Source organism: Podarcis tiliguerta (assembly GCF_965153285.1).
Source record: "Podarcis tiliguerta genome assembly, chromosome: 2".
Taxonomy (NCBI): domain Eukaryota; kingdom Metazoa; phylum Chordata; class Lepidosauria; order Squamata; family Lacertidae; genus Podarcis; species Podarcis tiliguerta.
The window spans coordinates 8,765,731-8,780,730 of record NC_139535.1 but is presented as its reverse complement, the minus strand read 5'-3'; the positions used below and the strand labels follow the sequence as shown (position 1 = coordinate 8,780,730).

The 15,000-nt window shown below is 46.3% G+C and overlaps 1 protein-coding gene across 3 annotated transcripts in view; it reads right to left on the bottom strand.

Moving 5' to 3' along the window:
* Window positions 1-15,000, bottom strand: part of LOC310670494 (uncharacterized protein) — a 72,668-nt gene that overhangs the window by 37,372 nt on the left and 20,296 nt on the right. For 2 of the 3 annotated variants that reach the window (XR_014507583.1, XR_014507584.1), the window contains exon 3: window positions 9,622-9,927. The exons of the other annotated variant lie outside the window; for it this stretch is intronic. The gene's annotated coding sequence lies outside the window, so the exon portion shown is untranslated. Of the gene's footprint in view, window positions 1-9,621; window positions 9,928-15,000 lie in introns of those variants that run through there. 3 annotated transcript variants of the gene reach the window in all.

Below are 15,000 nucleotides of genomic sequence, written 5' to 3'. Positions count from 1 at the left end.
AATCTCTTGGGTCTTAATTTCTTACAACCCCCTTTGAACGGCAACCCTTGGGTTGACAGCCACACCTGATCCCCCACCCTTATGGTTTCACCTTCCCTCCTTCTCTTGTCTGCCTGCTTCTTATATTGAGCCTTGGCCCTTTCTAAGTTGAGCTGAAGCTGACGATGGATCGCTTCCATCTCTTCTACAAACTGTTCGGCCGCTGGGACGCTCCATCTCTCGCCCCCCTCCCCCGGGAATGCCCTGGGGTGACACCCGTAATTGGCCAAAAAGGGGCTCATCCCTGTGGACACATGCTCCGCATTGTTGTAGGCAAATTCTGCCAGCGCCAGCTTTTCGACCCAATCATTCCCTCTGTCATTGACATAGCACCTCAGATATTGTTGGAGGATGCCATTTGCTCTTTCCGCCTGCCCATTGGTTTCAGGATGCCGGGCCGTCGAAAAATTGACTTCCACGTGCAGCAAGCTCATGAGCTTCCTCCAGAACCTGGAAGTAAATTGTTTCCCGCGGTCCGAGACAACCCTCAAGGGGGCGCCATGCAGCCGGAAGACGTGTTCTACAAACAACTTCGCTGTTTCTTCCGCTGTGACTGCATGTGAACATGCTACAAAGTGGCACATCTTAGTTAACAGGTCCACTACTACCATGATGGCCGTCTTCCCTTTGGATTTGGGCAGATCCGTCACAAAATCTATTGATACCGCCTCCCAAGGCCGTTCTGGCGTGGGTAGTGGTTCCAATAACCCTGCCGGCGCCCTTCTTTCCCCCTTGGCCCTCTGGCATTGGTCACACCCTCTTACATACTCCTTTACATCTTCCCTCACCTTGGGCCACCAAAACTCCCTGGTGACCATCCACATGGTCTTGTGTTGTCCAAAATGTCCCGCCGTGGGACTATCATGCAACTGCTTGAGTACCCTCCCTCTCAATTCACCTTCTGGTATATACAGTGCCCCTTTGTAATACAATGCCCCATTTCTTTCTTCAAAACCCTCCGGGCTCTCACCCTCTCCCCTGAGGCCTCTGAGCTTATTTTGGGCATATTCGTCAGTTTCCGTTTCTTCTACCAGCTCTCGTCTCCCCACCAGCGCCGCCCCACACACCCAGCGGTCCTCAGGAATGACATGTCTTTCTTCGCTTGCCCCCTCCCCTTCCAAGTACTCTGGTTTGCGTGAGAGAGCGTCCGCCCTGACGTTCTCTGGGCCTGGTACATAACAAATCTCAAAGTGGAATTTGGAAAATTCCTGTGCCCATCTCACTTGCCGTTGGTTGAGTACTCGAGCTGTTCTCCAATACTCCAAATTCTTGTGGTCGGTGCACACTTGCACCTTGTGTTGTGCCCCAATCAATAAATGTCTCCACCTCCGGAACGCTTCGTGAATGGCAAGTAGTTCCCTGTCATACACCGTGTAGTTCCGCTCGGACTTATTCAGCTTCCTCGAGAAAAAGGCACACGGTCTCCACCCTGACGTATTTCTTCCCGGCTGAAGAAGCACAGCCCCCACCGCTCTGTCTGACGCGTCTGTCTCCACCCTCATGGGCTTCTGTAGGTCCACATGCAGAAGTTGTTCTTCCGAAGCGAAAGCCCTTTTCAGTTCTTCAAAAGCTCTCTCCGCCTCCGCCGTCCAAACAAATTTCTTCTTGCTACTGAGGCAGTCGGTGATGGGCGCCGTCAAGTGTGCAAAATTCTTGATGAACTTCCGATAAAAGTTCCCAAACCCCAGGAATCTTTGCACATCCTTCTTGGTTTTCGGTGTCTTCCATTCCAGCACCGCCTGGACCTTGCCTGGATCCATGGCCAATCCTTGGTCTGACAGGCGGTACCCCAGGAATTCCACCTCCTTGGCATGAAACTGGCACTTCTCCAGTTTCACCCACAGCTGATTGGCTTGCAGCCGGCCCAACACTTCTCTCACGTCCCTCACATGCTGCTCTTCATTTTCCGAATACACCAACACGTCATCCAAAAAGGCCACACAATTCTTGTAGAGCAACGGCCCCAGGACGTGGTTGATGAAAGCTTGAAAACATGCGGAGCCGGCTTGGAGACCGAAGGGCATTACGAGGTATTCAAATGCTCCCAAAGGGGTGAACATGGTGGTCTTCCATTCATCCCCCTTCCTTATTCGTATCAGATTATACGCCCCCCGCAGGTCCAGTTTTGTAAAAATCTTCCCCTTCCTCACCCTGGTCAGAATGTCATCAATTCGGGGCATAGGAAAGGCCAGGGGTTCCGACACGGCGTTCAGGGCCCTGAAATCCACTACAAGTCTCGGCTTATCTGTGTTTTTTTTGTCCACAAAAAACACTGGGCTGCCCCCCACCGCTCGGGACTCTCTGATGAAACCCCTCTTCAGGTTTTTGTCAATGAACTCCCTCAGCTCCTGCATCTCCCTGTCTGACATGGCGTACAGCTTGCCCACTGGGAGTTGAGCCCCCGGGAGTAGGTTGATTTGACAGTCAAAGGGTCTATGCGGCGGCAGTTTGTCCGCTTCTCTTTCGCTGAATACGTTGCTCAGATCTGCATATTGTGGAGGCACCTCCCCTTGCTTCATTACCTCCATCCCAGCTAAGGTGATCTTGGCTCCCCCTGGATCCTTCCCCTGCTTGCAGTGTTCCAGGCAATGCGCCGACCCAAAGGAGACCACCCTCTGGTGCCATCCCACTAGAGGATCGTGAAGTGCCAGCCAGCTCATCCCCAAAATAATGGGAGCTCCTCCCAATGTGGCCACATTAAACGCTATCCTCTCGGTGTGTCTTGCCACCCTCATTATCATGGGAACAGTCTGTTGGTTCACTTCTCCTCCCAACAGCTCTCTGCCGTCAATCGTGGTTACCTGCAGGGGTTTACTTAAGGGGAGGGTTTGTATCTGGTGCTCAGCTGCGAACTCCTTACTCATGAAATTACAGGAGCTGCCTGAATCCAGCAGGGCTTTGATCTGTAGGGGGTGTCCATTTGGCAGCTCTAGCAACACCTCTATCACTAGAGCAGGCCTGGGAGGTTCTGGTGCGGGCACTCTCACTGCTTTTGAGCCTGGCTGCTGTGCCCCGACGGCAGCCAGGCGTTGGCTTTTACCTGCTCTGTGCTTTCCTCCTCCTCTCCCCCAACAGCTTCTGCCATGCCTTGCCATTCCTTTCTCCGTGGACAGACTCTGGCAAAGTGTCCTGGCTGTTGGCAGAGATAGCATTTTTTCCCGCCCTTTCCCTCTTTCTTCCGCCCTTCACCGATGTTTGAAACTGTGCGCGCACGCGCTGTTCCCACTTCCATCGGCTCTGCCGGCGGGAAAGGCTGCTCTGGAATGTCTGGAATGCGGAGCTCCCTCCAACGTTCTCCTTTCCCCTCCCGCTTCTCCAAAGCCCTCGCCTCCTGGCGCGCTCCAATGGCTAGCGCGGCTTTAGTCAGCTGGTCCATAGACTCTGCTCTGGGGTTCCGGGAAAGTTCATCTTTCAAGGACGAAGACAGACCCTCTTCAAAAAGCATTTGAATGGGCTCAGAAGCCAAGTCCCACCCCAATCGATGAATCAACATAGTGAACTCAGTCCAGTACTCACGGACAGTCCGGTTTCCCTGTTTGCAAGCCATTAACTGCCTTCGCACTCCTCCCTGCTCAATGTCACTGGAAAACATCAGGTCCATGGCACGAAAAAACTTCATCGCGTCCTTTAGGATCTCATTATTTGCTGCCATCAAGGGTCTAACCCAGTCCTTCGCCCCTGATTCGAGGTGGCTAATTACAAAAGCCACTCGCGATTCCTCATCAGGGAAGTCATCAAATTGCAGATTGAGAGCATATTGCATCTCTGTCCTAAAGGCATGGTAGTTCCTGGGGTCCCCCCCAAATTTCTGCACCAATCCTGGCATCTTTCTGTTGAGTGGGGTGGCTTTCTCCCTCCCCCTCTCTGCATCCTGAGCCCTCCTTTCTTCCAGCCTCGCCGTCTGCAAGGCAAGCTGGATTTCCAACGTCCTATACCTTTCCTCCAGGCTTGGACCTCCAGCTGCCCCTCCGGTTCCTGCTGGTTCGCTCATGATGCCTCTCCCTGGCACAAGCTAGCTGTCGATGACTTTCGGATTGCTGTGATGGGATGAAGAGCTGCTTGTGTGTAAATTGCAATCCCTCAGAGTTCGAACCGCTTCTCAAACCTCTGCCTGTGACGGAGCCCCTCCAGCATGGCTGCGTCAGTCGCTAGCAGAATCCGAAAGTGGCTGCTTTCGGAAACGTTTCCAACATAAAAGCTCCTTAACGGAAACACGTCTTCTGGACTCTCTGCGTGACAGTTTCCGCCGAGGAACGGGTGTTCCTATAGGGGGCCCTGAGACTTCCCCACTGTTTTCACTGGAAGCATCTCTGAGCCATTCCTCCGACTCCCCTTCCCTTGACGTTCCTGTTCGCCCCCTACTGGTTCCCTCTTCAGGTGTCAAGTCTCTCTCTACCTCAGAGAGCCTTGGCACCTCCTGTCCTGCCGATGGCAGTTCCCTGACACCAAAGTAAAAGAAATGTCTGGGACGGAAGACCTTATTACTGCAGGATTTGCAAGGGTACAGGGATCCCTAGACAAACTGACACAAGAAGTGTCAGAAACTAAAAAACAAGTTGTGGAAATAAAAAGCCAAGTTGAAGAAACAAATAAAGGGGTAACTGAGGCCTTCCAAAAGATAGAACAAAACTCTGCCAGTATAAAACAGAATACAGCCTCAATTAAGGAATTATTTGAGGCGTCGGTTGAGACAAGAAAAATTGCTGAGGAGGCAAGGGGGGTTGCAGCTGCTACAGAGGAGAAATTGCCACCGATGAGCAAGCAATTGGAGGAGTATAGAGCAAGATTTTCTATGCTGGAATTAAAAGATAAACAAACTAATCTGAGAATTAGAAACGTTCCAGAGATCGAAGAAGGAAGCCTGCGGGACCTTCTGACACAAGAATTTCAGAAATTTTGGATTTTGGAATCTGAGAAGGAGGAATTTAAGATCCTGAGTGCCTTTCGTCTGGGAAGAACAAGTAAGAAGATTAAAATTAGAGACTGTTTGGTTACATTTAGAACCAAAGAAGAAAGAGACAAGATTTTGGGACTACACTTTCAAAAATCATTGATAATTAATCAATCCAAAGTCGAGATCTTCAAGGATATTCCAAAGCATCTTCTGGACCTTAGATCGAATTATAAAGATCTAGTTATTCAATTAAGAAAAAACAACATCATTTTCAGGTGGGAATTTCCGGAAGGACTCTCTTTCAGTATCAAAGGAAGAAAGACAAAAGTAAGATCAGTGGAAGACAAGAACGCTTTTTTAGAAGTTTACGGAGAGGACCTACAGAAAGGAACATTAAAAGTAGCAGATTCCTTGGAGTCGTCAGAGGAGGGAGAGGAAGACAAGACAGGAGCAAGGCCGAAACGAAACAGAAAGAAGAGGACAACGCCGGACTTGACAGATAAAGACAAGACAGAGGGAGCATCTGGAGGAATATAACAGAATAAATTCATCATGTCTCTGCAACTTCTAAGCTGGAATTGTAATGGCCTCAACTCAGTTCGAAAGAGGAAATCGATATTCCATATTTTGAAGAAAGAACAATTGGACTTGATTTGCTTACAAGAAACACATGTGACCAGGCTCCATAGAAAAATTTTAATCAACAAAAGACTGGGTCAAGAATTTATCTCATCTGACAAAGTCAAAAAAAGAGGAGTAGTAATATATGCCAAAGAGAGCCTTACACCAAAATTTATGTTTAAGGATGAACAGGGAAGATATTTGGCAATTGAAATACAGTACCATGGACAGAAGTATCTGATAGTAGGAGTGTATGCACCAAACGAGGGGAAATCCGAGTTTTTTAAGAAGCTGCATGAGACACTGAATGAATATTTGGAATACAGTGTGATTTTGATGGGAGATATGAATGGAGTTGTTTCAACAAATATGGACAAGGCGCAACGACAGGTGGTCACCAAGGATGGTAGACTACCGAAAACCTTTTTTGATTTGACTGATAACCTGGACTTGATTGACATTTGGAGAACCAAAAACCCGTTAGGAAGAGAGGGAACCTTCTATTCTGAAGCTAAAATGACTTGGACACGAATCGACCAAATATGGATCACCCGAGGACTGGCACCAAATATAAAAAAGGTGGAAATCTGCCCAAAAACTTGCTCCGACCACAATGCAGTAAAGATGGGAATGAACTTACTACCAACTGGTTCTTTCAGATGGAGAATGAACGACTCTCTCTTCAGGGATGAAGAAGTGAACAAAAAGGCCCAGAAAACTTTGAAGGATTATTTCGAGATAAATTTGAATACGACGGTGGAGAAAAGAATCGTATGGGATGCAAGTAAAGCTGTTATGAGAGGGTTCTTGATACAACAAAATGCGCTTAAAAAGAGAATACAAAAGGAAAGAAGGGAAAAGATCTTGGAAAAGATCAATGAAGGAGAAAAGAGATTGAGATTAAAGCCAAATTCAAAGGAAACTCTAAGAGAGATTAAATTATATCAAGTGGAATATATGCAAATGGTAAATCAAGAGATTGAGTGGAAGATCAGACAAATGAGACAGAGAACTTTTGAATCGGCAAACAAGTGTGGGAAATTATTGGCTTGGCAAATTAAGAAGAGACAAAAGCTGAACACAATAACAAATTTAGAAGTGGAAGGAAAAACTATTCAGAACCCTACAGAAATAAGGACCGCTTTTCAAAAATATTTTAAACAGCTTTACTCTCAACAACCCCAGAAGGAAGTAGACATAGAGAAATTCTTGAAAGTGAATGGGCTACCGAAAATATCTCAAGAGAACAGATTGAAATTGAATTATAGCATAACAGACCAAGAGGTAGAGAGTGCCATTCAGAATATGCAACTGGGCAAGTCTCCAGGACCTGATGGACTGACTGCTAGATATTATAAAGCACTGAAAGACTGGCTAATTCAGCCATTGAAAGAAGTTTGTAACAAAATACTTCAGGGGGAGAAAGCACCAGATACGTGGAAAGAAGCCTTTGTTACACTTATACCAAAGGTAGAGACCCAGAAACACCAACTCAAAGACTACCGCCCAATATCATTACTTAATGTGGATTACAAAATTTTTGCAGATATTTTGGCTAGAAGATTCAAGAAGGTTTTAATAGAGGAGATTCATAAGGACCAAGCAGGCTTTCTCCCAGGAAGACATCTATCAGATAATGTAAGGAATATAATAGACATTTTGGAATTTCTACAAGAAAAAATAAATACTAAGGCGGTTTTAATATTTGTGGATGCGGAGAAGGCCTTTGATAATATCTCTTGGAGTTTTATGAAGAAAAATCTCCAAAGTATGGGGGTAGGCCAGGAGTTTGAAAATGGTATAGGTGCAATCTATTCTGAACAAAAAGCTAAGTTAATTGTAAACAGTGTAATTACCGAGGAGTTCAGAATAGAGAAAGGTACGAGACAAGGTTGCCCAATTTCTCCTTTGCTGTTTATATCAGTCCTGGAGGTGTTGCTGAATATGATTAGAAAGGACCAATTGGTCAGAGGGATTCAGGTCGGAGCTAAACAATATAAATTAAGAGCATTTGCAGATGACCTAGTTTTGACATTACAGGAGCCAGAATCCAGTGTGAAAAGAGCCTTAGAACTGATCCAAGAGTTTGGTCGATTGGCAGGGTTTAAATTGAACAAAACAAAAACTAAAGTTTTGACAAAGAACCTAACAGAAATTGAGAAAGAAAGATTTCAGAATGAGACAGGATTGGCAGTAGTGAAAAAAGTGAAATATTTGGGTATTACTATGACCGCGAAAAATGGAAATCTATATAAAGACAATTATGAGAAAAGTTGGTCGGAGATAAAGAAAGATCTAGATATATGGTCTAATTTGAAACTCTCCTTAATGGGTCGTATTGCTGTGATAAAGATGAATGTATTGCCAAGAATGTTGTTTTTGTTCCAGACACTGCAAATCATAGATAAGATGGATTGTTTCAAGAGGTGGCAAAGAGATATATCAAGATTTGTCTGGCAGGGCAAAAAGCCAAGGATAAAATTTAAAATATTGACCGATGCAAAAGAAAGAGGGGGCTTTGCCCTGCCAGACCTGAAACTTTATTATGAGGCGGCAGCCTTTTGTTGGTTAAAAGAATGGCTACTTCTTGAAAACACTGACATGTTGGATCTAGAAGGATTTAATAATGTTTTTGGTTGGCATGCATATCTATGGTATGACAAGGTTAAAGTGCATAGAATGTTTAAAATCCACATTGTTAGGAATGCATTGTTCAAAGTTTGGATGAGGTATAAAGATTTGCTTGAAACCAAGACCCCAAGGTGGTTGTCCCCAATGGAAGCAAAAGCACTAAAAAAGCTCAATATGGAGGCAAACTGGCCAAAATATTGGGAGATTTTAGAACAAGATGGAGACAAATTGAAACTACAGAGTTTCGACAAATTAAAAAGTAAAGTCCGAGATTGGCTCCATTATCATCAAATAATGGAAGCATTTAAAATGGATAGAAAAATTGGCTTCCAGGTGGAAAAATCAAAATTGGAGACAGAATTGTTAGAACCCAAAACTAAGATTTTGTCAAGAATGTATAACTTGCTACTAAAATGGAATACACAGGATGAGGAAGTGAAATCAGTGATGATTAAATGGGCACAAGACTTGGGTCATAACATAATGTTTGCTGACTGGGAACGGTTATGGACCACTGGTATAAAATTTACGGCATCTAATGCCCTAAGAGAGAATGTAATGAAAATGATATATAGGTGGTACATGACACCAGTCAAGCTTGCGAAAATTTACCATTTGCCCGATAATAAGTGTTGGAAATGTAAAGAAGTTGAAGGTACATTCTTTCACCTTTGGTGGACGTGCCCTAAGATAAAGGCATTCTGGGAGATGATTTACAATGAGCTGAAAAAAGTGTTTAAATACACATTTCCGAAGAAGCCAGAAGCCTTTCTCTTGGGCATGGTTGGCCAACAGGTGCATAAGAAAGATAGGATTTTTTTTATGTATGCTACAGCAGCAGCAAGAATACTTATTGCACAGTATTGGAAGACAGAAGAGTTACCCACTCTGGAAGAATGGCAGATGAAAGTCATCGACTACATGGAATCAGCAGAGATGACCGGCAGGATTAGAGACCAGGGAGAAGAGACGGTGAGGGAAGATTGGAGGAAATTTAAAGACTATTTACAGAAATACTGCAAGATAATGAACACTTGAAGATATCGGACTGAAGGTGACTGGTTTTTAGTAAGAAAGGTGAACAGAAAAAGATCCAAAATTTAGATTGAAGGAAATATAATTATGGGACATGGATTTAAGATGATGAGAAAGTAAATTATGATAAAGGGAAAGAATTTGCAGACAGAACATTTGATTTGGAATACAGAGTAGGGAGGTTGGGGGAAGTCGCAGAAACAAGTAAACGCAAGGTTATTATGAAGATTTTTTTTTTTTTAATTTTCTTTATTTTTATTGTTCATTACTGTTGTTTTTGTGTTTTATGTTTGTGTATTTTTTCTGTGTTATGTGTTGTTTATGCTGTTTTTTATTGTTTATGTAAAACTTAATAAATATTTATAAAAAAAAAAACAAAACAAAAAAAAAAAAAACAAAACGCTGTGGATGGGCTGGGGGACGTCTCCTCCAGGGCCAGGCAGGTGGCGGATCACCCTGCCTCGCCCAATGTCTGACCGGCCCTCAAAGGAAGCCTGAGCGTCCCTTGGCCCATTGCTGGCCAGCTGCAGGTTTCCCGGCTCAGGCTGCGGAGACCGCACAGCCTTCAGGATCCCCTGAGACTGAGCTCCCCAGCACTCCTCCTGAGGCCCTTCCTCGGGTTCCTGCTTAATGTGCTCTGTTATGGTCCCTTCCCACAATTCCTTGAGGCTCTCTGAGCGGACGGCCAAGGGGCCTGTTCCTGCAGCCTCCTCCTGGGCCTCCGTCTTCACTGTGTCCTCCAGCAGGGCATCTCGCGGGACAGCCCAGACAGCGGCATTCCTGCGTTCGGACGCCATCACCCTTCTTAACTCCGGGGCTTGGCAGGGATCACTCACACACTGCTATCCCATGTTTCTCTGTGATGTCAGCTGCCAGGTCCAGGGTTGTTTATAAGGCCCGGTGCCTCTGCAAGGAAAGAGAATCAGTGGGAGCTGAAGCAAAAAGTTGGAGCGTGGAACACTCCTGTCCAGGATACTCCATTCCATTCTCTGCCCCCATGTTTTGCACCCCACCCATCAGCAGTCAGTATTCCGTGAAATCTGAGCATGCTCAGTCTTCTGGGAACTGTAGCTGTGAGGGGAGTAGGGAGGTCTCCTAACAATCTCAGCACCCTTAACAAACTACAGTTCCCAGGATTCTTTGGGGGAAGCCATGACAGTTGAAAGTGGAATTACTTTGTGCTAAATGCATAGTGCAGATGGCACCCTGATTACAGCCCTTTCACACAAGAGTCCAGTCCTGGTTTCCCACTGTGCTTTCTCACATTCAGAAGCTGTTTCATTTCTGCAGGGTGGGAGGAGTTGTTGCTGCTCTTTCTAATCAACAGGCAATCAAGGAGCCTTAGAGACACTTACAGTGGTACCTCGGGTTACAGACGCTTCAGGTTAAAGACTCCGCTAACCCAGAAATAGTACCTTGGGTTAAAAACTTTGCTTCAGGATGAGAACAGAAACTGCACAGCAGCGGGAGGCCCCATTAGCTAAAGTGGTGCTTCAGGTTAAGAACAGTTTCAGGTTAAGAACAGACCTCCAGAACGAATTAAGTTCTTAACCTGAGGTACCACTGTACAGTAGTACCTCGGAAGTCAAATGGAATCCGTTCCGGAAGTCCGTTTGACTTCCAAAACATTCATGAACCAAGGCGAAGCTCCTGCAGTCAATCGGAAGCTGCGTAAGCTGCATTGGACATTTGGACTCCAATGAACGTTTGCAAACCGGAACACTCACGTCTGGGTTTGCGGCATGCGGGAGCCAAAATGTTCGAGTCGCAAGGCATTACTCAACCAAGCTACGACTGTATATAAACTCATTTATTTTTATTAACCCAAAAATGACCTGGCTGAAACCCCCTGGCTCACCTCCCCTTCCCATCTCTCCTCCGCTCGGGATTGCTGCAGCAGGAAGTCCGCAGCCAGGGCCACTGCTTGCGCGCAGGACTCGGGGCTCCCCTCCCTGACCCAGGCCTGGACCTCCGGAGGCAGGACGGTCAGAAACTGCTCCAACACCAGCAGCTCCAGGATCTGCTCCTTGGTGTGCCTCTCCGGCTGCAGCCACTGTCGGCAAAGGTCCCGGAGGCGGCTGCAAACCTCGCGGGGCCCCTCGGCCGCCCGGTAGCAAAACTGCCGGAAGTGCTGGCGGACACTCTCCGCATCCAGGTCCTCTTCCTTTACCGTCCTGGGAACGAGGACCTCGCCTTCGGCCCCCGAGCTCTTATGGGCTTCACCGCTGGCCAGGAGTGGAGCCCCTTCCGGCCTCCTCAGCTGCAGGCCTCTCTCCGACGCTCCCTCAAAGGGAGGCAGATCGGCCTGAGAAATATCCCTCAGGGCAGGTCCCGGCTGGTTGACCTTTCCTCGTTCCAAGTGCGGGGACTGGACCGCCTTCAAAAACCGCTGCCACTGAGTCTCCCAGCATCCTTGCGCTGCCCCCTCAGGCTCCCCTTTGACATGGTCCAGTGTGGCACCTTCCCAGAATCCCTTGGCACTCTCAGGCTGGGCGGCACGAGGCTCTTTCCCTGTGCCGTTCCCTGGCTCGGTATCCACTGGGTCCTGCTTCTCAGTCTTCACACCCAACTTTCCGATAGTCTCCGCACCAAAATCGGACGCTTCGTCATGATCTGCCGCCATTTTGGTTCCGGGGCCAAACCTGAATTGGGGTGTGTGAAATGAGCCTCCCACCAAATCACGTGCGGAAATAACAGGCCCTCCAGAGTTCACAGCTGGATTCTAGGTTGGGATCCTTTGCCTGAGGAAAAAAGAAAGAAGGAAAGAACATTTCTGAATCAGAGGGGGATAAGCAGGACCTGCAACAAAATTTTGTAGCGCCGACTGGGAACTGAGAACATGAGTTTCCTTCTCCCAGGGTGCAAAGAGTGCTGCCAATTGATGCTGATTATTGCCTTTTCTTTAGATCTGTTATGTTGCCTGGAGGTCTCCAAGTGACTTGAAAAACACAAATAAATGTATGTTACTAGCCCAGAGGTGGAAAGAAGTCCCTACCAGAGAAGAATGGCAGATTAAACTGATGGAGTATTCCGAAATAGCAAAAATGACCGGAAGAATTAAAAACCAGGAGGAGCAAAATTTTAATAAAGAATGGGGGAAATATATAATTTACTTTAAAAGTCATTGTAAACAATTAAAATCATTAGTAGGATTGGAATGGAATATGTAGTTTAACGTCGAACTATGGTTGTAATGGAGATTTAATAGATTTGGATTAATAGAGAAGATGCAGGAGGAAAAAAGTTAACATAAGGACCCACAATGGGGAGGAGGAAAGTCCAAGGGAACCGATGAAATTCTCTTTTTATTTTGGTTGTTTGTAAATTTCAAAATCTGAAAAATTAAATATATTTGGGGGGAAAGGAAAAACACATACAGTAAATGTATTATCCTTTCAAAACCAAACCAAACCGCTCCTCACCCCCTGGACTGACACTGTTTTACTTTCTCGGTATGGCTTCAATCGGCATGTTTTGTTCCATTCCATGTCCCCATAAAATAACTTGCTATTTGTTTGCAATTAAAGGCAGCCCCGAAATTTATTATTTTTACAAAAATGAAACAAATGCCCAGTAGCACCATTTGTGCTCTGAAGCCCACCACACGAGTTGCCTGCCTGCATCAATCAATCAATCAATCAATATCAATATTTACTGATTATTTTTTCCAGTTAAAGCTTTCTGCTGATTTGATTCCCAGAGGTTGCATGCCGCCTTGGAATGTTTTGAGGAAAGTGTGGTTTAGGAATTCACAAATCACTGCCCAGAGATGGGGAAAAAGTTGCAGTACCAGCCAAGTAGCTAATTAAATTAACGGATTATGCCATAATGGCAAGGTTAACGGGTGCAATAAGAAACCGAGAAGAATTTTTTAAAATTAAAAATCGGGGAGAATTTGTGGAGTATCTGAAAAACTCATTTATGCAAATAAGCTCATTAGTAGGATTAACGTAAAACAAGCAGTTAGATGTATTATTCAGAGAAACTAAAGAATAACTTAAAGATGGAGTAATGTGGAAAACGCAGTATGAAAATCAAAACTAAAAAGGAGCCACAAAACGGGGGGAGGGTAGTCAAATATATGTGTAGTAGAAATGTGTGGGATTTGTATTTTTGTAATTTGTTTGTCTGCATAGCTTTGAAAAAAAACCCCATACGTTTCTACCACACGTATATTTGACTCTCCCCCCCCCCCCCTTTTGTGGCTTCTTTTTATTTCTATAGCTCTAGATCCAGAAATTCGTAAATCACATCCTCCTTTCCCTTTCCCTCCTCCTGTTTTTTGGCACTGCACGCAGCCCCACCTCCCAGCCCCTTGCAAGCGAGTTAACTCACCTGATCCCTCAAATCCCAGGAGATCCTCCCGCTTTCCGGAGATGCAATCTATACAGCATATATGGAAAAGCTACTTCGGGTCTCCCCTCTCCCACCAGGCTTCCCCCGGGAGAAGGCGGAGCAGGAAGTGACTCCGCACAGGCGCAACCCGTTTGCGAGGAAGTCTTTTCGGAGGAGCGAGCCCCTTCGGCGTCGCCCCTTTGGAGGTTGCAACCTGCACAAAACTGGGGTGGATCCCAGGATCATCTCCGCCCCCGACCCTGGGAGAAACAAAGGCCCGCGAGGCGGGGGAAAGGGAGGAAATTCCTGGGAAAAGAAAGGGGGGTTGGAAACGCGTGTCTTTCAAGGCTTGGATTGGAAACGCGTGTCTTTCCCCCACCCCCCCATATATTTTTGTTTTCTTGCTGCTGGACTCCAACTCTCATCAGCCCCGGCTTACCATGGCCAGTGCTGAGGGATGACGGGAGTTGTAGTCCTAAAACAGCGGCAATGTTGCTCAGGTTCCAATTCCAAGAATTGGAAGTGTTGCAGGAATTTATGTATAGGTTGGGGGGGGGGTTGCCCCTCCAGCAGATATCATGCACATGCAGCCCACTACCAAAATCAGCACAATCGCTTTGGTGACTTGTTTTTTGTCCCCACAAAACACCTCATCATATCTATTCAAAGGGCCTCTGCTGCACAATACCAAAGGTAAGAATTCACTGATAAATGTACTGGCTCACAGGGGAAAATTTCAGAAATTCATATAGACCTGTGAGCTCAGCTACTCAGCAGCCCCTCGGCTTGAGTGATAATCCCTGGCCTCCTGATACCTGAGTGCCAGACAGGTAGCCCTTCCAGAAATAACAAACTCAGATGAAGACAAAAGGGTGTGATTAACTTGGCTGGGAAACAGGGAAATGCAAATATCTCTCTTGTTACATTTGATGGGTGTTTGGTGGAGGGCAAGGAGAACCATGGGGCAGGGTCCAGGATGCTCAGATTACTGCCACCAGACCTCCCCTTTCATGATGTAACCATGATGTATTAGTAATGTAGTTTGGGGAGGATGTAACATGGGGATTAGCAGCTAATAAAAGTTTGGGGGCTCTTTTGTGGGGGCTTCCATCTTGTTCCACCTTGTGGCAGGTGGGAGTCCTGTCACAACAGTCTTCAATAAAGACCAAGCCTACTGGCTGCTGTTTTGCTCTGGTATTCCTGGCTGGTGTCCTTGCTTTTTGTCCAAGGGAGCCCTCAGATTTCTCTGTGAACAGAAGAGACCCCCGAGGGTCATCTAGTCCAACCCCCTGAAATGCAGGAAGTTCAACTAAAGCTTACTGAACTGAATGAGTAGCTCACTTGATAGAGCGTGAGACTCTTAATCACAGGGTTGTGGGTTCGAGTCCCGTGTTGGGCAAGAAGATTCCTGCATTGCAGAGGGTTGAGCTAGATGACCCTTGGGG